The sequence below is a fragment of the Alosa pseudoharengus genome, unplaced genomic scaffold, assembly GCF_046254945.1.
Source record: "Alosa pseudoharengus isolate Yale_2024_CS ecotype anadromous, Long Island Sound unplaced genomic scaffold, YU_APseudo_1.1 YU_APseudo_1.1_scf_20, whole genome shotgun sequence".
In the NCBI taxonomy this organism is placed as follows: Eukaryota; Metazoa; Chordata; class Actinopteri; order Clupeiformes; family Clupeidae; genus Alosa; species Alosa pseudoharengus.
The window spans coordinates 36,374,703-36,385,883 of NW_027468664.1; the positions used below are offsets into that span (position 1 = coordinate 36,374,703).

Genomic DNA, 11,181 nt, shown 5'->3' on the forward strand with positions numbered 1-11,181 from the left:
TCTAGGAGAGGGCTATTCAACTATTGGCTTGCAGGGTGAATGCGGTTCATTGGATTTTACCTGTGGCCTGTATTCGAATTTAGCTTATATGACTAAGATCAAATCAATAAAATAAAACGACAGCAGTGATTGGCCGCGTCTTGCGTCTCTCAAACTGGGCTATCAGGTAACCTACAGAAGAATTGAAATTATGAAATATGACCAAGGCATTAAATTGCTGCTTGTTTGTCAGGATACTTTTTCACTAACCTGACCCTAGCCAGATGAATTTCGCTCCGCCTAGCTCCACTCATCCATCTGGAACCGATCCATTGAAGTGTTGCTTCAGAAGGCTGGGCCTAATCAAAAAATGCTTGCGTATGATTGAATAAGCCACTTGTCCGTCATCTATTGACGTGCTACTTCAACCACTCACATCGAAGCCAACCCGTGACGCTAATAACAGTCTCACAGTCGCTTCTACGCTATGTCACATCTATGAAACTCCCGCCCTGCGTCCTGATTGGTTGAACCATAAAGTCGGTTGCAGAAATCACTCTCAATGGAAGAGGTCCCAGATGGATGTGAGTGAAGCTAGGCGGAGCTAAGCGGAACAAAATTCATCAGGCTAGGGTCAGGTTACTTTTTCACTGATTTATTTAAAAAATATATAAGCTATGAGTATGAATGTTATATATTCCATCCCCTAATTATGTTTTACTGGTTTATTTGACAAATAATCTATATGGATTTGCTCTAAAAAGACCTTATGTTTGTTTGGGATTGTTTTGAGAGCCTGGGATTGTTTTGAGAGCCTATGTATCTCAGATGTATAAAGGAATACTTCATATTACTCTAAACCACCTTCGGTAAATCAGCTGTATACTACTGTCTACATTGCACTATATTTCTTGACCTGTGTCTATTTCATCCCCTTTCTATACTTTGCATCACATTACGTATGCATCACAGCTAAAATCTTTGGTTGCTATGAAGGCCAGTCGTTCTAAATGGATGGTTGCTATGGCCAAAGGCCAGTTCTATCTCTGCCGTTTTCAAGGGGGCATATCCTAGAATTAACCTTATCTTATTTGAAACATCTCTATTTTACTTAGCCTACCCTACTTTCATACAGTGGGTCTCATTAAGAAGTGGCCACTTCATTCGCGCTTACCGTGATTCACGCAGCAACATTATTAAATGAATCTGTCACCATATACCTATGCCTACGTTTGCAAAGAGGAGAACATTTTAATTTGTTTCACAATGAAACATTACATTTAATGTACACGTTGACAATAGGCTAGTTTTGGTTGTTGTTGGTGGTGTTACTGCATCCCTTAGTTATGCAATGCAAAATTGTTCCCTCGCGATTGGAAGCTCCTGTAGACGCATTTCAAAACATCGCGACATGAAATGACACAAAAAACTGTTTCTGAATAGGTCTGACGGTACCGATCCACTTGCACGACACTTCATTTTGTCGTGTCGCATAGATGTCGCGCTGCCTCCCCACGTTCAGTCGTGTGTGGGCGTTTTGTTTAAAATGTCAGTTACCAGCTCATACTCAGTTCGTTTTAACGTATCTTAAGTGTTTTTCCACAAATGGACCACAATTTTAGGCATGTACTTAACAGTATACAACACATTAATAGCCTAAACAAACTATGCAAGCCATTTGGAAATCTTGTTTTATTTAAACTACTCAAGGCAATCTCAAATCCTCACCAGAAACAACAACAGTCAATATATTCATCCAAATCCTAGTTTCGTTTGTTTTATGGACTACTAGGTGGTCGTGGAAGAGATCGTTAAAACATTATTTGTCTTGTAAGCGGAACCAAAGTTTCACAGGCACCGTTGTGGTAGAACAAAGGACCTACAACCTCGTCCTTTCATTGGAGAGTCGCCTCGCGTTCAACGGATTCATTTGCATAAAGATGGGCTTCGCCCAGCTTTACATATTTTCAAATGCAGTGCTGCCTTCCCGGAATGCTTTGCGGGCACGTTAACCCTTAGAACCCGATTGACGCAAAGTGCGTCAAAAAACACACCCTTTCTTCTCTGTTACATTGCTCCGGAACGGTTCATCGCAGCGAGATGAAACCTTTATTGCACGACAGAGCAGAAGTGGGGCTTTCCAACGAGACTACACACTTGTCTGTACGATCAAGTATGAAAATTAAAAAAAATCATGAAATGAAATCAAATTGCATCATATTTACAGTCTATACTTCTCTGCGTTCACCTGCACACACATTACTCTAGTTTGAATTACTCGCGAACCCGTGATCGCATCGATATGGCAAGCATATCAGATGAAAGAGGAGACACATGTTTATCGATTGGTTTGGCTTATAAAACCAGACGAAGTACCATGTTTATCGATCTTTCTGGCTTATAAAACCAGACGAAGTGACTGCAAAATAATAACGTCATGTACACAAACCAACGCTGCACACTCATTCCTCTCGTTTGAATTACTCGCGGACCCGTGATCGCATAGATATGCCACGCATGTCAGATGAAAGAGGAGACTCGGAGCTATCATTTGATACCAAGTACATCCTTCTGGGTTATAAAACAGACGAAGTGACAGCAAAATAATAACTTCATATAGCTGGACTTACCCCACGTTTTTGTCTGTTCTTGTGGCAAAGCCAATGCTATCATGTGTTTCTCTATGGCAAAGCATGTTCATATTCCGGTTTTGAGATCCTAGCAAATTCCTGCATGGCATCCAATTCAAGGCTCATTGCATCCCAATTTGTTCAACAAATAAACACCTTTTTGCCTTTACTTTGTTCATGGCAATGCAGTAAAAAGTTGAGAATTAATGACTGCATACACACAGGCATGCAGGCTAACAAGCAACCTTGGGTCAAGTCAGGTCAGATCAGTTCGTGTCACAGATATGGAGCGCAGAAAGGTCATTTTTCATCACTAAATAAAAAATGGGATTTATTTCCGTAAATCACACAGCAAATATTTCTGTAAATTGCTCAGCCCCAGAGTATCCCTCCAACATGGCAATTATATTGCCCGATTCAGGACAGTCTGCCCTACACACACATGAAATGCATGTAGAGCTGTGAGCTTGCTGTGGTGAGATACATGTCGAAATATAAGAATTTTTATAATACACTTTTTATATTTTAATTCTTTAAAAATCAAAATAAAATCAATGCTAGTATTAATACATGAAATGATATATAATATATGTGTGTGGCACTTACAATGACCAGAATGAATCCTTATGAATAAAGGTAGTGAAAATGCCCTAAAAACAGCTTAGGGTTCTAAGGGTTAAAGTCGCTTGACGTCACCCATAGGACTAGAGTGGAATGCGACACGACAAAATGAAGTGTCGTGCAAGTGGATCGGTACCGTAAGGAGTCCTCGCGACTTCTTGTAAGCTGTCAACGACGTAGGTGCTACTTTTAGGGTTAAAGGAAAATTCCGGTTTTTAGCACTTTAAGGCCCTTTTCTGGTTTGTTTTGGATGAACTAGAGTGGTGGACACCGAAATTTTGACGATTGGTCCTATCTCGACTTTTCTGACTCATTTTGAATCGCCTTTGACTTTTACTCAGAGTGGCTGGCAATGGGCATACTGTAGTAGGCTACTCAAACATGTCCTAAAACAACCCTTAACGTTCGTTTTCAAAACTGTGCAACTCACCGAGTGGTTAGTGGTGTTCATTGATTATTAAAAGCAAATATATCGGCGCAATGTATGATTTCCAGCCGTCTTATTTGCTATTGTGGAACTATTCACAACTGCTCAATATTTGAACCTGAAGCATAGACGGTGGCGCAGCTATCAACGTGCAATAAGTCTTCCAACAGAAATCAATGGGATTTTACAAAATGCCAAATAAAACACGACAGAAACTGTATTTCGCTACGCTACTTGTTTTGGAACATCAACGAACACCACTAACCACTCGGTGAGTTGCACAGTTTTGAAAACGAACGTTAAGGGTTGTTTTAGGACATATTTGAGTAGCCTACAGTATGCACATTGCCAGCCACCCTGAGAAGTCAAAGGCGATTCAAAACGAGTCAGAAAAGTCGAGTAGTCTAGTCGTGATCCCCATAGGCCCAATAGTAAACCCAGAAATGTTGAGTACCCTAAAGTTTTATTGCAGAAATGTCATCTATAGGCCTAGTGGGTGGAATTCAACTTGGTTGCCTAAAGTTGCACTTTGGGCAATTTGCATAATTACCATAAATAGGCAATTAAGGCGAGGCAGTACAGGTGAATAGGGTAAAAAAAATAAATAATAGATATCACCATGAAACTTTCTGAGTTGATTACTTATGTTAAGATGAGAAAGAAATGTATTGCATGTTTTTTATATTTTAATGTTTACATATGCAAATGAGGCCCTATCTCATTAAAAATGCTCTAATTTGCATACACACAAAAGCAGATAGTGTGATAAAGCCAGGCTCAAAATTGTTTTTCCAAGGTAAACACGTGTACTTGGTTGGGTGAGTTGGTGAAAACCTTTAAGAAACTTGGTAAGGAGGCAGTGTAGACCTATGGACAGACAGATATTAAGTGTGCCATGCAAAACTAGAAAAGCACTCCGAGAGTGCAGACCTCCGCCAAGCGAAAACATAACCGCCTCCTGGATCCAGACGGTGATCCGGATCACTCCCAAACTTTTTGAGTTATCTTGCGAACAAACAGATGAACAGACAAACAAACAAACAGACAAACAAACCCTGATGAAAACATAACCTCCTTGGCAGAGGTAATAACTATATAACAGCATGCACACACAAACCCACTATATACAATATGCAAAATAACCATATCCAGCATGCACACGTACACAAATGCACAATAACTATATACAAGAACTATATAGAACATGCAACGCGCGCACGCACACACACACTGTAAACTATATAACTATATACAGTATGTACACACACACACACACACACACACACATTTAACAACAACCACACAATCCCACTCAATAGCCTTCACCATCTTCATCATTTCTTTCTTCATTCCCTTCAGTCTCATCATCTTCTTGATCTTTATTATTGTATTGTGAATGGGTTGCAGCATCGGACCTCACCCCCTTCACACTTGCAATAGTCAGTACAACTGACTGACTGCAACTGAGGCTCTCTCTGACCTGCAGCCTTCCACAACATGACCTGAAGATAAGCACGCAGTATGTGCATCATCAGGTTGGCATCTGTTGGAGGAAGCTTTTGAAGCTTAGGAGGCTTTTTGCTGCGACTGTAAATCTGGTAGCGAGTGTTGTTCATCGACTTGGCCTTCTTCTGCCCATACAGTGCAACAAAGAACTCAGTCCCAGTATCTTTTAGGTCACTATGAGTGGCATCAGGTTCCCCAAGCACTGTATTGAGACCAGGAATGGTATTTCCTAGAAGTACTTTCAGCGCAGATGTCTTGCCCTTCCCATGGGATGTGACACTGCCTCCTATCCCTGTGGGAAGGGTAAAACATCTGCGCTGAAAGTACTCCTAGGAAATACCATTCCTGGTCTTAATGAACAACACTCGCTACCAGATTTACAGTCGCAGCAAAAAGCCTCCTAAGCTTAAAAGCTTCCTCCAACAGATGACAACCTGATGCTGCACATACTGCATGCTCATCTTCAGGTCATGTTGTGGAAGGCTGCAGGTCAGAGAGAGCCTCCTGCAGAGGCCAGAGACATCACACAGTTTGGGTGGGAGGTTGCTAGTGAAGGGGCTGTCATGCCCGCTCTTGCCATTCAGGCAGTGGCTCCAGTAAATTTGCTTGATGTCACCAGCTGTAGCTGCAGCACATTGAAAGCCTGCAGCAAAGGAAACTGCAGCTGCCATGCTGCAAGTCTCAGTTGCACTGACTATTGCAAGTGTGAAGGGGGTGAGGTCCACTGCTGCAACCCATTCACAATACATTCAGATAAAGATCAAGAAGATGATGAGACTGAAGGTAATGAGGAAAGAAATGATGAAGATGGTGAAGGCTATTGAGTGGGATTGTGTGGTTGTTGTTAAATGTGTGTGTGTGTGTGTGTGCATACTGTATATAGTTATATAGTTTACAGTGTGTGTGTGTGTGTGTGTGTGCGTGCGCACGTTGCATGTTGTATATAGTTTTGTATATAGTTCTTGTGCATTTGTGTACGTGTGCATGCTGGATATAGTTATTTTGCATATTGTATAGTTCTTGTGGGTTTGTGTGTGTGCATGCTGTTATATAGTTATTACCTCCGCCAAGGAGGTTATGTTTTCATCGGGGTTTGTTTGTCTATTTGTTTGTTTGTTTGTCTGTGTGTCTGTTCATCTGTTTGTTCGCAAGATAACTCAAAAAGTTTGGGAGTGATCCGGATCGATCACCGTCAGGATCCAGGAGGCGGTTATGTTTTCGCTTGGCGGAGGTCTGCACTCTCGGAGTGCTTTTCTAGTTTTGCATGGCACACCTAATTTCTTAATCTGTCTGTCCATAGGTCAACACTGCCTCCTTACCAAGTTTCTTAAAGGTTTTCACCAACTCACCCAACCAAGTACACGTGTTTACCTTGGAAAAACAATTTTGAGCCTGGCTTTATCACACTATCTGCTTTTGTGTGTATGCAAATTAGAGCATTTTTAATGAGATAGGGCCTAATTTGCATATGTAAACATTAAAATATAAAAAACATGCAATACATTTTTTTCTCATCTTAACATAAGTAATCAACTCAGAAAGTTTCATGGTGATATCTATTATTTAAATGTTTTACCCTATTCACCTGTACTGCCTCGCCTTAATTGCCTATTTATGCTAATTATGCAAATTGCCCAAAGTGCAACTTTAGGCAACCAAGTTGAATTCCACCCACTAGGCCTATAGATGACATTTCTGCAATAAAACTTTAGGGTACTCAACATTTCTGGGTTCATGAAATCACGACTAGACTAACGGTGGGGCAGCTTCGACGGAAAGGCCCTCTGAACTTTAAAATGTTTGGGTGCGTATGAGAGGCACAGTGCTGTGTGGGCGCCCGTTCTAGTTGGCCTGTTGGCCGGTGCCAGAGAAAAAAAAAAAAAGGTTTGCTGTGTTGGGAGATAGCATGAGGCAGAAGAAGGGGGTCCGAGGACGGCAATAGCTCGCGAGGGGGCTGTGTAACGTCGGTGTCTTCCGGACTGAATGCTAGCCTCCCAGAATGCAATGTGTGTGAATGCTGGTTTGTGTAATGTCGGTTTTAGTTAGTGTAATTGCGTTTTCCTTGTCATGTATGTGTTAGCTTGTGTAGTCTTTCTTTAGGTTGTACCTCATGTGTTTTGCCCGGTGTATTGTATGTGACTACCCTGTTTGTGTATCGTGCTTGTTTTATTGACATCTCTTGTGGTTCCTCTGTAATGGTGTCTAGTCTTGGTCTATGTGTTTGGCTGATTCCCGCTTCTGCATTAAACCTTTGATTGGACAACTGTGTGTGTCACATCAATCGTTACAATATTAATCTTTCATGCATGAGGCTCATATAGCATCACAATGAATATGAAGATCATGTTAAAAGTTTGCTGGCAAAAACATAAGGTTAGGCTACATACCTGATGTCACTGAGCTGTCAAAGAGGCTACAAAACCATTTCCGTACGTTAAACTCAGCTGACTGATGTTAGCACATAGCCATAGTTGCTGTTAAAATGTCTACTAGGCTAGCGCTGGGAATCTAAACACTTCAACACCGACATGTAGCCTAACATGTTCAAAACTATAGCGTTTTATGGGTTAAGACATGAAATTTCTTGAAGCATTTGGAAACACACTGAATTAACTGTTAGTCCCTGTTCCCAGTTAGATTAGCTTGCTTGCAAATGCCGTTGTCCATGGCCTGGCAGTTCTATGGCAAGCGGTTTTAAAGAGGCCCTATGCAACAATTTTAGCAAAAATGACCTTAATTATGCAGGTTGAGAGTCGTTCTGATGGTTCTACAACACTTTTTGGGTCGTTTGGTGGGTGCTTCGTCTCCACCTAGTGCTTCTCCGCGGAAAAACCGAATATGCAACTTTCTGGTCACGGTCGGAACACATCCGGATGTAACTCGGCGGAAATACTCGAAAATGTAGTCAGATTGTAGTTTCTAAGAAGACTGCAAAACGGACTCCGACTTGGGTTTGTTGCTGTTGAAATTGTAAGTAGCCTACCTTTGGGTGAACTTCGTTTTTGTAATGTGATTTTTGCTCGACCGTTTTATTGTGAGCCCTATGTGTTTAGCTTGGTTTATTGATGCTAGCTCGCTAGCTATTTGGGGTTTAGCGTAGCAGTCACTTGCTACCGAAGCTGCAGGGGGAGCTATGTCGTGAATAATGCAAGCTCAAATCAGGTGAAAACCCAGAAACAGCGAAGGAATAACCAGACCTGCATAGGGCTTCTTTAACATAGGCTACCTTATGGCAAACCGCCTACACTGGGTAAAATTGAAAGCAGAGCTTACCATTGTGTGTGCATGCATGGCAAGCTGTTTTAACATTTAAATCTACTATTCGTAGGAGCAATAAGATATTGATAGTAAATTGAATATAACAGTTCAATTTCATGTTCAAGCAATTAATGCGTTTTAAAAGTATCGATTTAGCACCGGTATCGGATAAAACCCAAACGATACCCTACCCTATTCATGTCAAAACTGACTGGGAAGAATACAATTTTCTGTGTGTTCCAGGCCTTGAAAGTTTCACTGCAAATCTGATGGATTATTCTTTTAGTATGGAGGATTTCTTATTGACCGGTAATAAGACTCACACAACCCTTTAAAGTGAATTAGGAACAGCTATTTCAATATTGCTCCATCTATATAGTCAATAAATGCTTAAATTGTAAGGCTTTATGTGGTTTTATATTTGTAAACCTGCTCACAGTGATATGTTGACTACATGACATTTTTCCTATTATAATGAATATCAACCTCTAACTCTGGTAATGTGGAGACATCATTACTTCTTGAACTGGACTCTTATCCTACATAACCATGTTTCACGTTTACAGTGTCCACAGTATAGGCCTAATAATACCCTTTTAATAGGCATATCCAGATATTTTTTTGTTTAAGATGTCATCACTGATAATAACATTTGGAAAATGTGTTTGAAAACCCAAACTAAGAATAATACAGCCTAATGAAGGCTAACATGAATTGTGCACCACCATGCTTTACTGTCTTCAGTGTACTGTGGCTTGAATTCGGTGCATATGGGTCGTTGGACAAACTGTCTGTGGACCCCATGCACTGAATTCAAGCCACAGTACACTGTGAAGACAATAAAGCGTGGTGGTGCACAATTCATGTTATGGGGATGTTTCTCACACTGTGGTGTTGGACCTATTTATCGAACACCAGAGATCATGGATTAGTTTCAATACATCAAAATATTTGAGGAGGTCATGTTGTCTTATGCTAAAGGGGAAATGCCTTTGAAATGGTTGTTTCAACAAGACAATGACCCAAAAGTCTTGGTTCCAGACTAACAAGATTGATGTTATGAAGTGGCAAGCCCGATCCCCAGACCTCAATCCTATGGAAAACTTGTGGGGTGACATCAAAGATGCTGTTTCTGAGGCAAAACCCAGAAATGCAGAGGAATTGTGGAATGTAATTCAATCGTCCTGGGCTGGAATACCTGTTCACAGGTTCCAGTAGTTGGTCGACTCCATGCAACACAGATGTGAAGCAATTCTCAGAAATAATGGTAATGCAACTAGATATTAGTGCAGTGATTCAAAGTAAAGCAAAATCTTGAGACATTTTTCAGTTTATACAGTAAATGTTTGAGTTTGTAAAGAAAAATGCAAACACTGCTATTTCTTTGAACAGCCCAAAATACCGAACATTCCTTTTCCTTCACTTTCTGTAAAAGTATAACACAAGCTTAATACATTTTGGTCATGTTTTGATTTGAAATTGGATGTGCAGTGTTCCCAATGCATTGATATTATGGAATTAACAGCTATTCTAAGGATTTTGAGCTTCATTTTTTTTAAAACACACTGCTATTATTTTGCACATAACTGTACATGCAAAATTGTCATCTAATTAAATTACATAAAGTCTAAGTTTTTGGCTTGATTATTTGAGTGTATATCTGTAAAATATACAAATATTCTATTTTTGGTGTTCATAAACATTTTGGAAACTAAAATGTACATACATTATAACGATTGCAGTGGTAATAAAACATGTGTCATACCTTAGACTCTTTGAACAGATCTGTAGAGAGCCTTATCATTGTTGCGTTGTAAGGTGAAGGTTCGCACCATTTGAAGGGTTCACCGGAGGGGTTTCCGGGTTCACCGGAGAAGTTTTTCCAATGACCATACCAGATAGACTCCTGGCATACGTAGTACTGCCCGTCATCGAACCACAACGTGAGCCAAGCAAACGATGAGATACACAGCGACAGAAACATAGCAGTCATAGTCTCGCAGCAGCTACGGTTACCTGGCTTATCTACCATGTATTGAATTATACAGAGCACTGTGATAATTGCGATAAGTACACTGAAACAAAATGACATACTATAGAAATGGTTATAATTATAATAACATGGGCAATAGAAATCATTTTCCACCATTTTTTCTACCAACATCTGGGCTAAATTGACGACAGGATGCGCTTGTACAACTTTCTGAACTGTATCATGGTAAAGAAATCTCTTTAGAGAATCCAAATCTATCAACATCGTGCAACCGTTGTGAGAGAGTCTGTGTATCAAATGGGTTTTGCTTTCTCTTAGAGATGTTTAAATAAGCTGCAGTGTTATTTTACTCTGTTCTGATTGGCTTATTCAGCAGTTGTAACCTGATACTCAATATTCAACAATGTGTGTGTGTGCGTATGTGTGTGCAGGTGCGCCTGCAGGAATGAATGTTATGCTACACCAGTGTTTTTCAACCACTGTGCCGGGGCACAGTGTGCCTTGAGAGATCATCAGGTGTGCCGCAGAAAATTCCCCAAATGTCACTCACTGGTCCAGATAAGGGAATTTTCTGCGGCACACCTGATGATCTCTCACGGCACACTAGTGTGCCCCGCCACAGCGGTTGAAAAACACTGGAATAATTGGTAATATAGGCAACAATGGTTTATGTTTATCGCAATCAGCTAATGTGAGAACAGCTGTGTTCAACGACACTCACAGCTTTTCAGTGACGGCTATATATATATATAAATATTAAGTATAAG

The 11,181-nt window shown here is 40.6% G+C and overlaps 1 long non-coding RNA gene across 1 annotated transcript in view; it reads right to left on the reverse strand.

Annotated features, from left to right (window-relative positions):
• LOC143136778 (uncharacterized) overlaps positions 1-10,685 on the reverse strand; it is a 33,053-nt gene extending 22,368 nt beyond the window's left edge. The window contains exon 1 of the long non-coding RNA XR_012989452.1: positions 10,187-10,685. This is a non-coding gene — a long non-coding RNA (uncharacterized LOC143136778). The remainder of the gene's footprint in view (positions 1-10,186) is intronic.
• Between the last annotated feature and the right edge of the window lie 496 nt (positions 10,686-11,181).